Below are 14,964 nucleotides of genomic sequence, written 5' to 3'. Positions count from 1 at the left end.
AAGTTGAGTTGGTTTATGATATGGCCATTTTCCCTGTGTGCTTCCCACGGTGCTCCTAGATCATACTCGGAAAAACCCTGCAGTTGGCAGGAGCCAGTGGTGCTCCCGGCTTGTCCCTCTGGGGAGGCACCAGACATGTGAAGATGCCCTTTTGGGTGGCAGAGCAGCATTGGGGTTTTGCTTCCAGGACTTTCTGAGGTTTTTTCTACTGGAAGAAGCAGTCACAGGGGAAAGCATCCCTTTTCCTCAAAGAAAACAGCGGAAAGACTTCCACTGATTTACGCAACATCTGAGCTTTCCACACTTGGTGGCCCTGAGGTGGCTTCAGGACCTGTCTCAGAGAGGAGAACCTACCCAGCGTGAGGGCCAGCATCTTGTGTGGCATCCCCACCATGCTGGGGGCAGAGCTCCCACGCAGGCTGTCACATGGGCTCCTCTTCTCTTGTTTTTTACCTGGTCCGGTGTGGTGGGACTGCCTCACAGCATGGTGCCTCGTGGTGGATGTTGACACACCGATGGGTTCCCTCTTAGCCAGTGCTAACGGAGGGCTGGTGTTAATTAAAAAGTGGGAAGATGTAAACTTGCAGCGTATGTCTTGCAGAGCTGCTTGCAAGTTTCCACCCACCCATGGGTCCCGTGTCCTACCCCAGCAGCCTGGGACTCCCACTCATCGCCTCCTTGCTCCGGTAATGGCAGCTGTATAGAGGACCCACGAGTGCATCTGGGCAGCGTGCAGCCACATTGGCAGCACCGTCTTTCACGGCCAAAATCTCAAGGCTACTTAACCAACTGAAACCTCTTAGAAGCTGCCTCAATGTGAATATTGATCTTCACATTTTAACTCTGCTTTGCCCCGTTGATGTTATGTTGCCCAGGCTGGTGTGGTGGAGCACAAGCATGCTGCTGGACCACAGCTGGCTCGGGGAGCAGGGTTTTGGGGGGACACCAAAATACCTCCCAGCTGAAGAGCTTGTTCTAGTGCATTAGTTTAGAGTTTGTGTTAAGACTTGCTTATTATTTCTGCTAGTTATGTCTCTAATGAGGTGAGACATGCCATATGTTGTCCATAGGGAGGGAGGGAGCGCCGCAGGTGGGGCGGGGGCCAGCCCGGTGGGTAGATGCAACGTAGAAGAGCCTCAGACTGCTCCTATGATACGGTGAGCTGAACTGCCAGCCGACCCACTTGTGCCACAGGCATTGGTACCCGTATCACACCAGAGCCATCTACCCACCAGTGGCACCTCCTTGCTCTTCATACACTCATGTCTTCTCCAGCTCCTGGCAGGAGAGCTCTCCTGCCATTCCTCCTTCCCTTCTCTTATCCCCAACACTTTTTTGCTCCAAAAGAGAAAAATTTTGGGGTTGGGTCCAGCTGTGCAGCTTCTGCGTCTGCTCGCAGGAGAAGCAGCTCTGGACCCCAATCTGAGAAGCCCAGGCTGGCTGCTCAGAGCAGGAGTTTGAAACTAAACCGTATCATGATAAAGAAATATTTATTGGCAAGTCCTGAACTTAATTTGAAGAGGGCTCTGCTGTTTAAACAATTGTTGGAGCCATAAACCAGAAGCCCTTAATTACGGCTAATTATTTTCTGCGGTGAATCTATATGCAAGCTCGTCAGCATGAGGTCTCCTCTGAAATGCACCAGTTGCGTGTTCAGGCATCATCCAGCCTGAATGTCCCTAATAAAGTAAGAGGCAGAAGTGTTGCCGCTGGCCCGGCTGCCTGACTAGGCAGGAGCCTGCCTGCCTGCCTGCCTGCAGTTTCTTTAACATCAGGGGGTCGGGGCAGGGTGCAGGAGCCCAGAGGCTCCCGGGCAGGCAGCTGGGGACCTGAGGGCAGGCAGGAGCAAGACAGGAGCTGTTTGGGACACGGACTTTAAACTCTCCGGCATTTCGGGTTTGTTTAAAAAACCAGCTAGGTAAATATTTGTGAAGCAGTTGGATCTGGCTGCGAGGGCGGGTGATGCGGTGCAGCCGTGCGGGCTGGGCTCTGGCCTCTGGTGGCCCCCATCCTTCCCCCAGCAGGAGGCACGTCCATCCTCAGCCCTGCCCAGAAGACACAGGCGGCGCAGAGTGCTTGGCATCATTGCCCAGGTCTCATTTCCCTAGGGTCTGCGGTACAAATGGGTGTCTAGAGGTCTGTCCCTTGGGACGTATCTGTGCGATGCTTCAGTGGGACGTATTTAGGACAAGTCTCCCCGTGAGGCTGTGCTGTGCATCCCAGGGACGTCCCTTCTGTGCCACCCAGGGTAGTGGTGGCCTTGTGTGCTGAAACGGGAGCTCCTGCCCTGTGCACCGCTGCGGGGGGCGGCTGTTAAGGGGGTCCCGCTGGGGACCCACAGCACATGCTGGGGCAGGTGGGACCTTGTAGCACTGTGGCTTGCTAACGTCACTGGCTTGGGAGGATGGCACAGCAAAGATAACTTGGCAGGGATGGCGTAGCCAGGGTGGCAGTGTTAATGCCACTGGCTGGGAAGGATGGCACAGCCAGGATAACATGGCAGGGATGGTGTGGCAAGGGTGGCAGTGCTAATGCCACTGGCTCGGGAGGGTGGCATTGCCAGGGTGACATGGCAGGGATGGCACAGCAGGGCTGGCAGGGTGGGAGGTGTCACGATAAGGATTGCAGGGCAGGGCTGGCAGGACAGGGGGATGGCATGGCACAGCACACGGTCCAGGCTGCCTGTACACAGCAGCTGTCAGCGCTGCTGCCTGCGCCTGCCCGGCCCCAGCCTCTTCCTCGTGGCACAGATGGTTTTAACACTTTCCTGGGCCTTTTTTTCTATAATTAACTCTTGTTTGCAAGTGGGAAGACACTTCTTTCCTTTTGGCACAGCCATCAAACTCTCCTCAGCGGTGCGCTTTTTTAAAGCCATCGTGTATCTATCCCCCAACCACAGTCTGTTGTTTTTACCAGGCTCTTTTATGGCTCTGGGCTGCACCCCCCCCCCCCCCCCCCGCCTGCCCCCCCCCCCCCCCCCCCTTTTCCCCCCCTTGCTCTTGCCTGGAGGTAAAATCCACAGGGATTGCAGGCAGAGGAGGCCCCAGCTCCGGGAGAGGAGTTAACGAATCCGGCCAAGGCAATACAAAAGCTGGTGCCTGGGGAGGGGGGAAGATGGAGGGGGCCCTTCCTTGCACCGGGAGCCTTTGAAACACTGCCCCCCCCCCCCCCCAGCTTTGTGTGGCTTAGCAGGGTGCTGCCTGCACAAAAGCCTCTCCTCACTGCCATGCTGCAGCCAGAAAAAGTTTTCCCAGGAGGGGCCGTTGCCCACCAAAACGCCGATGGGTGCAGGGGGCTGCTGTGGTTGGCACCCCATCCTGCTGGGACAGGGCAAGGAGAAACCCTGCAGCCCACCGGAGCTTTGCCAGCACAGCTTGGGCATCTGCTGGGTACCCCGGGAGGGTTGCACAGGGAGTGTCCTCTCCAGCTTGTACTGAGGCTTAGAAAAACTTAACTGGAGTGCCACGGGGCATCCTCTGCCTTTTGGGGAGCCCGGGGTCTGCCTGTGGCTCCCCGTGGAGTTTGGGGGTGTTCTGCTGCCAGGGAGGCAAGGGGCAGCGGGCACAGAGCCAGGAGGCTGCGGGATGCTCAGCTTGAGGGACCGGGGAGGGTTTGCCTCTGGGATGGGGCCACATCCTGGCGCCTGTGGGCATGTCTCTGTGGGGAGGAGGGTGCTGTGAGGGCCGTGCCAGCGGTGCAGACCCGCCGGCGGTGTGCCTGGGCTTGCAGCGGGGTGTTGCGAGGGCGGCTCTGGCTGCGGGGAGCAGAGGAGCTGCTCTTACCTATGGCTATCAAATGGTGGGTGTGAAAAAAAGAAAGAAAAAAGCGCATCGGGAAGTTTTTATCAGCAGTTCATGGCCATGGCCACCATGCCCGTCCCCTCCCTCCGCTCATCCTCCCTCCTTCACCCCTTGGACTCTGCCTACCCACTGTCACCGAGTTTTCCCCGTGCTGCCAGTCTAAACAAGATCTTGCAGTGATGCTCAGCGCTCACATCGCGCCCTCCCCCTCTCTGCTGTCTGAAAGCCTGGGGCTAATTTTTTTTTCCCCCTCTTGCTCTCAAGACTTTAAGTTTTCCTGCCTCACGTACTAGTTTATTGCTGGGTCAGGGGGCAGGGGTTTGCATGCTGGTTTTATAGGGTCCCTCCAGAGCCGGCTTCAAAAAGCTTCCAGTTCATAAATGGGGGGTTTGTATTAACCTCCTCGTTTTGACAGGGAGAGATGCTCTTAGAAGTGAAATAATTAATGTTTTGTAAGCTTTAAGGGTAACATAGCTCGGACTTTCATTTAACCAAACCACTCCGTGAGCATGCCAGAAAAAAGAGCCTAATTTAGGAAAACCAACATTTTTAATCAGAAATCCTCCCCTAGCCTGATGTGCACCATGTCAGTTATACAGCCCAGGGGGGACTTTTCGGCAGGGAAGCCCGGCAGCTCTGGGGTGCCCAGAACGCGGCTGCCCCTGGTGCTGAAGCAATGTGGGGAGCTGGTGTTAAGGTAAATAAAATGTGGGGCCACTTAGGAGGGGTGTTTCCTCGGTAGGGGTAGGTGAGAGAAAGCAGGGCTGGAGGCAGGGTGGTACAGTGGATTCCCTCCTGTCCCATGGTGATGCACCTCTTCTCCTCCAGAACATACCCAGATGGTTACAATGCTCTGGAAATTAAACCGTTCCAATTCACCCTCCTCCTCCCAAAAAATCCCAGCCTACCAGGGAAGATCTGTGCCCCCTTCACGATGGCTTAGCCCCTGGCTTTTTTCAGCTGTGGAGGAAGCCACCAGTTCTTGGGAACAGCACTGAATTACATGCTGTCTTACATCAGATTTACTCCTCCTGTCCTTTGCTCTAGCTGCTCCATTAATTTTCAAATGCCTCAAGCAATTACCACACCTGGGAAACAGTATTTTTGGGGGGCAGCACCCACAAACAGCTGCAATAAACCCTGCTTTTAAAAAAACTGTGGGGGAACAGGCATGGGAGCTGTGCTCGCCTGGGTTTAAGGAGGATTTTAGTGTGAATTTCCATCAGAAACCACGTGTGCGCAGCAGTTGGGAGCATCTCCTGGGCAGCTGCGGGGGATCGTGCACCCTTTCCTCACCCATTTTGAGGTCCAGAGCGCTGCTTCTGGGGGGGATACGGGGTGCAGAGGGGTGGCCGCGGGTGCTTTCTGGGGGCAGGTTTGGGATGTGAGGGCTCCATATGGCTGCAAGGGATTAGCCCGGAGGATTAGATGAGCAGAGAGGAGGGGAAAGTTGCTGCAATCCCGCCTTCCCCAAAAAGCCTCATCTCTGACGCCCGGCAGATGCGCAGGGATGATTTCTGGGGGCGATTAGCGCTGCTCTGGTTTTGGCTGTGCCCCCGGAGCCACGGCCCCGGTCTCTTGTGCTGCCGAGGAGAGTGATGGCCATGGCCTGGGGCGGGATCCTGTGCTGGCGGGTGATGAGAAAAGCTGGGATTTTCCTTCTGCCACCACCTCGCACCCACGTGTTGCGTCTTCCCTTGAGCTTGGTGCATTTCAAACCTGAGCTGTTTGCTCAAGCTTTAAGTTTGCCCGGAGAGAGTGCCACGCCATGCTGCTGGGACAGACCCCCTCCCCAGGCACCAGGGAGCAGTGAGCCCGGGATGTGGCACTCGGGAGATCGCATGTGTTGTGACCTTACCGGTGGCCATCCGGGGCTCAGGGAGGGTCGGCAGCGCTGCTGTGAGATGCTGGGATGCAGGATGCTCTGCAGCTCCATACCTAGGCAGTAAAACACTGCAGGGATGCAGGATGCACTGCAGCTCCATAGCTCCGCAGCAAAACACTGCATGGATGCCAAGGTGCAGGATGCTTTGTGGCTCCTTTCCTAGGCAGCACTTCAGTGTAAAGCACTGCATGGAAGGCAGAATATTTTTATCATTTTTAAAGCATCACCCTGGGAATTTCAGGTATTGTGCTGAGGCATGATGGCTTGTCTCCATGCACACCGGTAAGGGCGTCACTCGGTTGCAAAACCCATCTTGCTTGGGATTGGGGTTTACCAACAGCTTTCCTTGTGGCACCCCAGCGTTGCTGTCCCAGCAACAGCCCATTGAGGGCTGGGCTGGGTCTCAAAGCACGACCGCAGGTTCATGAAGGCATTCCAACCCATACTTGCTTCTTGGGATGCATCAAGGGTGCAGAAACCTGGTGGGCTCATCATGCCAATGCTCCCAGGAGGGTGGGTGCTATAGGGTGGGTCCTATAGGATGGGTGCGATTGGGTGATGGGGAGGACACAAGCCCATAGCCATCATTGCTACCAAGTACAGCAGTTCTCAAAATTTGCAGTAAGTCCATCAATCCTGGTTAATTTAGGGCTCTGACAGGCCGCCCTGGGTCTGGCGGCAGTGGTGCCAGCTGCTCCCGTGCAAAGTCCACTGCCTTGCTCCCCATCTGCCTCGCCAGGGTTTGTAGGAGGTGCTGGACTTTGTACCCACGCAGCAAGTCACAGCCCTTGTTTAAGTCAGCTGCCCCCTCTGCCTCAATTTAAGGCATTGACATCCCTCCACTAGTGTATTTAGTAGAAGATGCTGTGCAGAGGAGATGCTACAAAGCATCTTCAAACATCAACAAAGCCACTTTTGTTAAAAATGATATTTTTTTTTGTTAACCTGCCGCTTTGTTAGAGAAGGGGATTTGATTTTTATATATATATATATAAGGCTCGTTGTGGAAAAACTTCACTTTTCACAGATCAGCAGGCAAATCCATCAGGGGCCGCTGCAAGCGGGGCCGGCTGCTCGGCCACCTCTGTAGGTACACAAAACCCGTTTGAACGCCTGCGAAAGGTTACGGCGGCGCTTTTCAAGCTTTTTCACAGGCGTTCAAACGGGCTTTGTGTAATTACACGAAGATGGTGGCCATCAGCATCTTGTCAGGGACGGGCAGATGGCGTTCACCTGCTCTGGACCAACTTCTTTTGCCCTTTGCCTTTGGTGTCGGGGAATAATACCAGGGCAGCTGCTAGCAGTAAAATAGGCTTAAGCAAATGGGATATTTTGGCATTCAAGTGCATGACAAGAATGGGAGTATTTGCATTAATTCCCTCCTCTCTTTCCCCGCGGCGAGAGAGGATGGAGAAAACCGGGATTTTTTCCTGCGGGGTGGAGACGGGTCCTGTTGTTTTGCGGCTGGACTGGGGGTGGGAAGTGCTGGGTGCTGTGCCGGTGTGTCCGTGCTCCATCCCACAGCATCCCAGTGCCTGAACAGTGAAATGGAGATTTTTCTGGGGAGGTCATGGTGTTCCCCACTGTACGGCAAAGGCAGGTGCCAGTGGGGGGGTGTCTCACCCCCTTCCCTGGGTCTGGATGATGGTTAGGTACTGGGCATCACTGGCTCCCCGTGCAAACTCACAGCTTATTTTGTATTATTTTTGATTGCAAAGAGCACGTAATGAGATCGGCTAGCTGAAATACAAAGTGACCAGAAAAAAAAAAAAAAAGGAAAAAAAAATATTACTAATCTATGCCCATCTTTAATGGGGAAATCGCTGCCAGGCGCTTGGTGCCTTCGGGGTGTTCTGCGGTGCGCCGGCTAGCCGATGGGATTGGCAATATCCTCGTTAGTTGTTAGTAAATCCTTTGGACAAGTTACGACTATGTGTTTTCAAATGCACGTGGTGCAATGGTGCGGTGTTTTTCTAAAGCCACGGATTATATCTTTTTTTCCTCTTCTAAATTAGATTAACAATTTAAACCTAGCTTTCCTCATAACCCCTTCCAAAATTTCCTTGGCAATTTCTGTCTGGAGGAAGGCAGAGGAGTGGTGGATCTGTACAGGCACAGGGAAGCAGAAGTCTGGCTGCCAACACCAGCAGCCTCTCTTGCACCTCATCGCCAAATTAGTACTGTTTTTTCGAGAGGGAGGCAGTATTTTTCTTTAATCTGAGCTTTTCAAAGGCCGGTAAAGGAGAGGACTTGCTTTCAGCTGCGGTGCTTAAGGCAAGGACAGAAGGCGAGCCGGTGCACGTGCCGACAAGCACCCAGCCATGCAACCCCACGTAATTATACCCCGACAGCAGCAGCGCAAAGCGAGGGGCAGCACGGGGAGTAAGCTCCCATCTGCTTTAACTATCACAACTTTGCCTAAAACTCCAGCAAATGACCTCTCCTGGCAGCTTTGCTTGCGGGGGCTATTTTCCTTTGGGTTCTAAAAAGAGTAATATATTTTAAAATCTGAAATTAACCACTACGCTTTGCATAAAGCTTGTGTAGGTGCATCAGGAGCAAATCCAGGGGGAACCGCCAAGTGTCCGGTACAGGAGAAAATACAGGTCGGCAGTGCAAGGAGCTGGGTGGCCCTAGGTAGAGCTGAGCATCCTGCGCTGATAGATGAGCAGTAGATTAATAGTCCTAAGCAATTGCATGATCTAATGAAAATTTTATATAATTATTTTATATAACTTTTTTGGCAGGTGGACCCTGAAATGGATGGTATTGATTGCTGGAAAAGAGCCTGGCCTGTCTGTTGCTGGAATTATTAGAGGAGAATTGATAGTAATTAATACCTGTGTATTTACAGCATTTTCCAGGCTGCTAATTGCACGGGACCCATTTGAGCTATTTGGCAGCGGGGAGGGTTCGTACACTGGTTTTGAGGTGTGGGCTTGGACATGGGTCTTGTGCTGGGGAAGATGCCAGCAGTGGGAGAGATGGGACTTGCGGCTTCACCTTCTCTCTGGGCTGGGGATGGGGGGACTCAGGGATGCCTGTGGCAAAGCATCCCTAAACACCAGGGATGATGGGGCGCAGCCGACCACGCGGTGTGAAGCACCACAGCATGTCTCTGCAAAGCCCTTCCTGCGTCAGGGGAAGCACTACCAGCAAGCCTGGCTTAACTTCCCAGAAGTTTCCCTTTGTAAAACTTTCTGTACACACGCGCGTGCAAAATCGAGCCTAATTGCATTTAGTCTGGTTTACACCTCCCATCCTTATCCCACCCCACCCCCCGCCCTTTAATTCAGTTGCTGTGAAATTTTTGCAGCCCTGCCAAGTTATTTCCTTGGGATATATTTAGAGAAAGCCAGCTCAGCAGAGCGCGCTGGGTGTTTGCGTAAGGATGTTTGTAAATGTTAGCAGGAACGCTGTCGGGCTGGTGGAGCAGATGTCCACGAGATGCTACCAAGAGCCTTATTTACAAACTTGTAAATGACTGAAGGGGTTTCCTTCCCGGGGATAAGGGGGACGCGGATTTAAGAGATTAAAATCCTATTGTTTCGTGGCTGGAGCTGCTGTCTCAGATTATCCTTTACAAGGGCGGGGGGAAAATGCCCTGTATTAGCTTGAAACACCATTCAACTGTTGTGCCCTTTTTTTTTTTTTTTTTTTTAATGTTTAAAGCTCAAGGAAAATATAGAGCTGGGGATTGTTTCTTTCTTTTCAAAGGAGGAGAAGAAAAGTGGCTGAGCATGGCTGTTCCCGGCCGGGTGTACGCTGGGGCTTTGTGTGCTGGGGCTTCCCGTGCCGGGCGGCTCGCCGGTGGTGTGTTTAAAATCAGCACAAAAAACTTGTGCTATCATAGAAGTATAATTAATCTGAACTTGTATGCACAGCATGTGCCCCACGGGAGCACGGTGATGGTGTTTGGGTGGCTCGGTGATACTGCTACAAGCCCATTTAACGTGGGGTGCGTTTTTTTTTATACCTTCCTTTTGTCGATAAACAAAGCTTCATCCCGGTCTCCTTTTACCTTATCTTACCCCAAGATAAGCTAAAACCGGTTTGTTTTGTCTCCTGGAGCATCCAGCCAAGTGGCTCGCACCAGAGGAAGCAGGACGGTCTCGGGCGTACCCGGGCTGGGGTGCACAGCCCCACCACCACCCCGAGCCCACCCGAGGGGCTCTGTGAGCACTGTGGGTTTGCAGTGGATGCCCATGGCTGGTACGTGGGCTGGCAGTCACACTCACATGAGCTACAGCAGGCTGGTGTTTTATTTATTTTCATGCACGTTGATGGAACACAGATGCTGGCATCGACCCGTGGAGGGGACTGATGTAGGAGAGCATCTGAGGGCTGGGTCCAGAGGAAGCGGTCGGCGTGCCATCCTCCTTGGTGTTAATCGGGTTACTGCGAGGTGTGGGAGGGTTCTATTATTAAATTTAAAACCTGGCTATGTAAGATGAAGGCAGCTTTAACAAGATGAAAAGGCTTAACTGGAGTCCAATTAAATTCCGTATTACCTGTTTACGCAGCCTGCTTAAGTCCTGACCCACACGCTGATTTTTTCCTTAGGCTCTAAAGCCTGTGCTCTAGGCAAAAAAATAAAATCAAAGGAAACAGACAGATAACAGATCACCTACATGTCCCAAGCATCCCCGCACGCTCCTACCGGAGGCAGCTGCCCTCGAGTGCCTTGTGCCGCTTCTGCTGTGTCTGCAAGGTGTGAGATGCAGCCAGAATCTCCTGGTCCACTCTTCTGGAGAGGCGAGCAAGGGCAAAACCATCTTGAGCCAAAAAGCAAATGTCCAGCCATCCTTAGTTTGGTTTTAGGTCTGTGCCATGAAGGTAATTTTGCCCCCCACCCCCCCATCTCGCTGCTGGGTTGGTGGAGGCTGGGGCTGGCAGAGTGGCCGGTGCTGGTGGTGTTTCCCACCGAAGGAGCGTCCTCTCTGCTGCCTGCCAGCGCTCTGCACCACTGTTTGGAGGTTATTTTTATTTCTAAAAAAACCCCAACGTTTAGTGAAAGCTGCTGAGCAGCTGCCTGTGCAACCCAAAGCTGCTTGCCCGGAGCGTGCGGTGGGGACACGGGCTTGCATTTAACAGCAGAGTAAACACTGCCGATGGGAACCTGGTTTTCGTAGTTAATAGAAACCATCGCTTCTGTTGGTGAGGCAATGACGGGTTTGGGCGGGTGGCGAGCTGGGGCTGGGCTGATGACCTGCCACCCCGCAGGGTATCACCTTACTGGGAGCCTAACAGGGCGGGGTGCAGCACCGTAGCCCACCTTGGGGATGCTCCTGGAGGCAGCTCAGGCTTGCCCAGCAATGGGGATGAGGAAGAAGAATCCCGTTGCAGCATCCCAAGGGCTGTCATGCAGCAGTGCATCCAGAAAGCTCCCCAGCTTCCCAAACCTTCCCTTGTTGGGTGCTGCCTCTTATTATCGGGGGTACCCCGGGGCTGGGGGCAGTTTCAGCCCACCAGCTGTGCGTTGGCAGCTCTGGTTTTTAAACTCAGCCCCCAAAACCCTCTTGGCCTCGATGGTGCCTCACGGCTCCACTCGGGTCGAGCCTGCCACAGGGCGGGGGGCAGGAAGCAGCTCACCGCACCCTGTGCTCGGCAAACCTGCACGCCTAGCAAAGACCTAAACTCTGCGTTAAAGAAAGTAAATAAATAAAAGCCCCGGTCCGCAGCTCCTCCCAGGGTTGTGGGACGAGCAGGGATGAGTTGTGTTCCCGGCTCAGCCAGCCTGGAACAAGTGGCACCAAAATGCTGGTGGAGTGGCTGGGGATGCCGGGGATGCTCCGGGGCAGCCGCACCGGTGCCTCTTCCCTGCCGCTCTTAAATGCAATTAATACAGTGGAATAACCTGGATTCTTCCTAAGGATTAGGTTAAGAAAACAAGATTGTTAATAGCCCTTTTACATCCTACGTAGAATTTAGCTGAAAAAACTAACTGGTTTGGCAGTGCAGCCAAACAGCACGTCTTTTCTTTTTCTTTTTTTTGCCCTGTTTTTCCCCCATAACCTGATGCCAGCGGTCCTGCGCAAGCAGGCTTCTACTGATAATTCAAGTGCCCAGCCCCTGGCTGTGCTGTTTTGTCCGATTTCCATTGCCTCCTGACCTCCATCCTTCTTTATTTGCAAAGCTATACTCGCAGGCAGCAGTAATAAATCAATTAATGACTCTGATGAATCGTTTAATGGCTGACAAAATAACACTACAGTCAACAGCTTGGATCTCTACAGCAGTACCAGAAGACGCTGGTTGACTCAGGGTAGGGAGACGAAACAGAGACTGTTAGCTCAATTAGTGCAATTAGTGTGCGATTTAAAGGCTTAGACGGCATCTGCTGGCGTACCGAGCCGGTGTGTTAACTGAGAGCTTCGGTTTGGAAGCGAAATGCAGCAATCCAGATTGTCATTGCTCCGCTGGCTTCCACCAAAAAGGGGGAAAAAATCCAACATATGTGGGAAATTTTTTTTTTACATACATACATATATATATATATATATATATATATATATATATATATATAATGTGTGTGTGTGTATGTATAGCTATATATGTGTGCCCCAGGAACACATGTATATTTATTTCCAGCATGGAGCAAATTTACCATCTAATAAAAGGCAAACGAGCTGGCATGCCGGCTGTGCCAGAGCTGTCCTTGCTCATCTCTGGCAGTGGTCTCTGGCGTGCTTCGGTGGAAGGAAATTTGGGACAGTGCATGCCAACAGGGGCCTTCGTGTGGCGGGACGTGCTTTTGGTTCAGCACCAGCTTGGACGTGGTGGCACGGCAGGCTTCGTGCTCCTGCACCACTGCCCATCCGAAGCTGGCTGCTGTGGCACCTCCACCTTGCCTCTGCCTGTGCTGGGCGGGTTGGGGGCTTTTAGATATTCCAGTGAAAGGGGCTTGGCAGGCAAACTGCAGCCGAAATCTCCCGAGTCCCTTAAAAGAGTTTCTGAGCCAAAATAGTAAAAATAAGCCAGGTGGGGGGAGCTCGGAGGGCAAAAAACCTCTTGGTTTACTGGGAGCGGGTCCTGGAAAGCCCTTGGGGTTTATGTGAGGACCCTTAAAGTCTGGGAAAATTGTTTCTGCTGTCTTTTTCTCCCCCTTTTTCTTCCTTTCCTTTTGTGCCATATCCCAAGGGTTTTGCAGAGCTGCTGCAGCTGCAGCTGTGCTCCCATCGCTTCAGCAGGGCTAAAGGTGCCTCGGTGTTTACCTTAGCAGCGGTGATGGGGAGGGGAATAAAAAAGAAATAAAATGTCACTTCGCAGCCTTGTAAATCATTCATCAAGGGCTGACCAATTTGGCTCCCATCCTACAATGTGCTCAGGGCACTTGCGGGTTTTTAATTACCGAGTTCTGCCAAGCGCCACATGTGTGAGGAACTTTAAATCCCTGTTTACGCCGCGAAGGCATAGGTGAGGTTTCAGGGTGTTTAACGCGGAAAAATACTCTGCGGTTTTGTGGAAAAATGGGCATTTGCTTCAAGATTTTCTTTGGCTGCTTTGCCCTTTTCCCTCTGCTCCCAGTTGCAGAGGGAGGGAGGAAGGCAGCGCACTTTCCCCCTGGATCCCCAAATAACGTGTCCGTCCGCGCTTTCCACCACTTTGGGATCCATTTCGCTTTGGGAGATTCCTCCAGCAAAGGATTATGGTGTGCTGGAAATCTCTTGAAACCATAAAATATCACCTTGGCAGCTTTATTGCAGTGCTCGCCGCCTTGGGAGAGAAGCATTTTGCGTGATAGAGGGTTTAATAAAGGAAATTCCAAATGGGCTCGCTGCAGTTTGGGGCTCGGTCTTATATATTTTTGCATTAAGAGCCGTCATCTGCTTTGCAGAGAAACTGCAATATGTTCATGGCCTTGGATTAAGATTTGGTTTTACTTTTATAGCTGACCCACTTGGGGGGATGGAGGGAGGGGGAGAACTGGGTTCACTCCCTCTCCCGTCTATTTTTGCTGCCGTCTGATGTATAAAAAGAGCCTGGAATGGGCAGGGTTATTTTTCCTGCCAGGACTTTTTTTTATTAACTGTAAAAACACTCAGATCTGGCCGTTGATGTGGGGAAGGCTGCTCGGGATGCCTTGTTCAGGGGCATGGGGGGAACGTAGCGTGGGCTGTGCCTGGGGGTGCAGGACCCCGTAGCCGTGGGGGGGACCCCGGTTACTTGGCAAAGGGGGTCTCTTTTTGGGGAACCAGCCTGCGCTGTTGTCTCTGACACTTGTGGCTCAGAGGTGCTGGGGTAGGAAGAGCTCATCTGGCGTGGTCCTGGCCTTCATCCCGCATCCTGCACACCGGCTCCTACTGGAGGGAGATGGAGGGGGCACAAGGTATGGCCCCCAGGAGGGCACAGGGCAGCAGTTAGCCTCATGCTTTCCTGCCTCTGCAAGGCTTTCTGGTCCGGAATAGAACCATAGAATCATTTTGGTTGGAACACCTTTTAAGATCATCAAGTCCAACCATTAACCCAGGACCGCCAAGTGCATCACTAAACTGTGTCCCTAAGCACCAAATAGATTCCCAACCAAACATGGGGATCCCACCTTGGCAATAACAGTCCTTAATAACAATACTTCATTTTCTGGGCTGCCCCAGGTCCTGACAGCCCAGCTTCCTCGCCCTGCTCGCATCTTGTGGCTGTCGGTGCATCGGATGCGGTCGGGGGCCAGGGTTGGTTTGGTTGCTGTTGGGATACGGGGTTTGGTGGGGTCAGGGTGCTCCAAGCTCTGGGATAAAACCAAGGCTGAACAGGCTCACGTGTACCCGTCATCTGCTCATGAGGTTTCCTCAGTGGAAAATTTTTCCACCCATTTTTTTTCATGGTGGGCGATTTTCCTCGGCTCTGCCACGTGGTTTTAGGTGGGTAAGTCCATTGCAAAAATTTGCGGAGGGACTAGTTCAGTGATCTAGATCCAGTTTGTGTCATTGAGGCTGCCTTGTATCTGCCCTGGGAATGGGGCTGTGTTTGGTGATGGGTAAACAAGAGTGCACGTAGCGGCACAGGTACCGCCCCAGCCCGGCAGGGATGGGTTGCCAGCAGTGGTCTTCAGGGAAAGATCTTTTTCTTACATTTTCCTTCTGGGTAGGAGCCTTCCATCACGCTGGTGCTTTCCCAGCACCGCAGCACGGCAGGGGAGTAAATACAAAATAGAGATGCTGAGCAGGGCCAAGCAAGGTGTCTGGGTACCCCAAGTCCGCCCCGTCCCTCCTCTTCAGGGCTGAAGCCACTCGGGTGGCTCGTCCTGGGGAGAGCCGAAGGGGAGAGTGACCCCGCAGATCG

At 52.9% G+C, this 14,964-nt stretch overlaps 1 protein-coding gene across 3 annotated transcripts in view; it reads left to right on the top strand.

Annotated features, from left to right (window-relative positions):
- The window catches only part of SSBP3 (single stranded DNA binding protein 3), a 54,893-nt gene that overhangs the window by 21,381 nt on the left and 18,548 nt on the right, over window positions 1-14,964 (top strand). The window lies entirely within an intron of this gene.

The sequence above is a fragment of the Falco naumanni genome, chromosome 11, assembly GCF_017639655.2.
Source record: "Falco naumanni isolate bFalNau1 chromosome 11, bFalNau1.pat, whole genome shotgun sequence".
Taxonomy (NCBI): Eukaryota; Metazoa; Chordata; class Aves; order Falconiformes; family Falconidae; genus Falco; species Falco naumanni.
The sequence above is the reverse complement of the archived record's forward strand: the minus strand, read 5'-3'. Positions and strand labels throughout refer to the sequence as shown.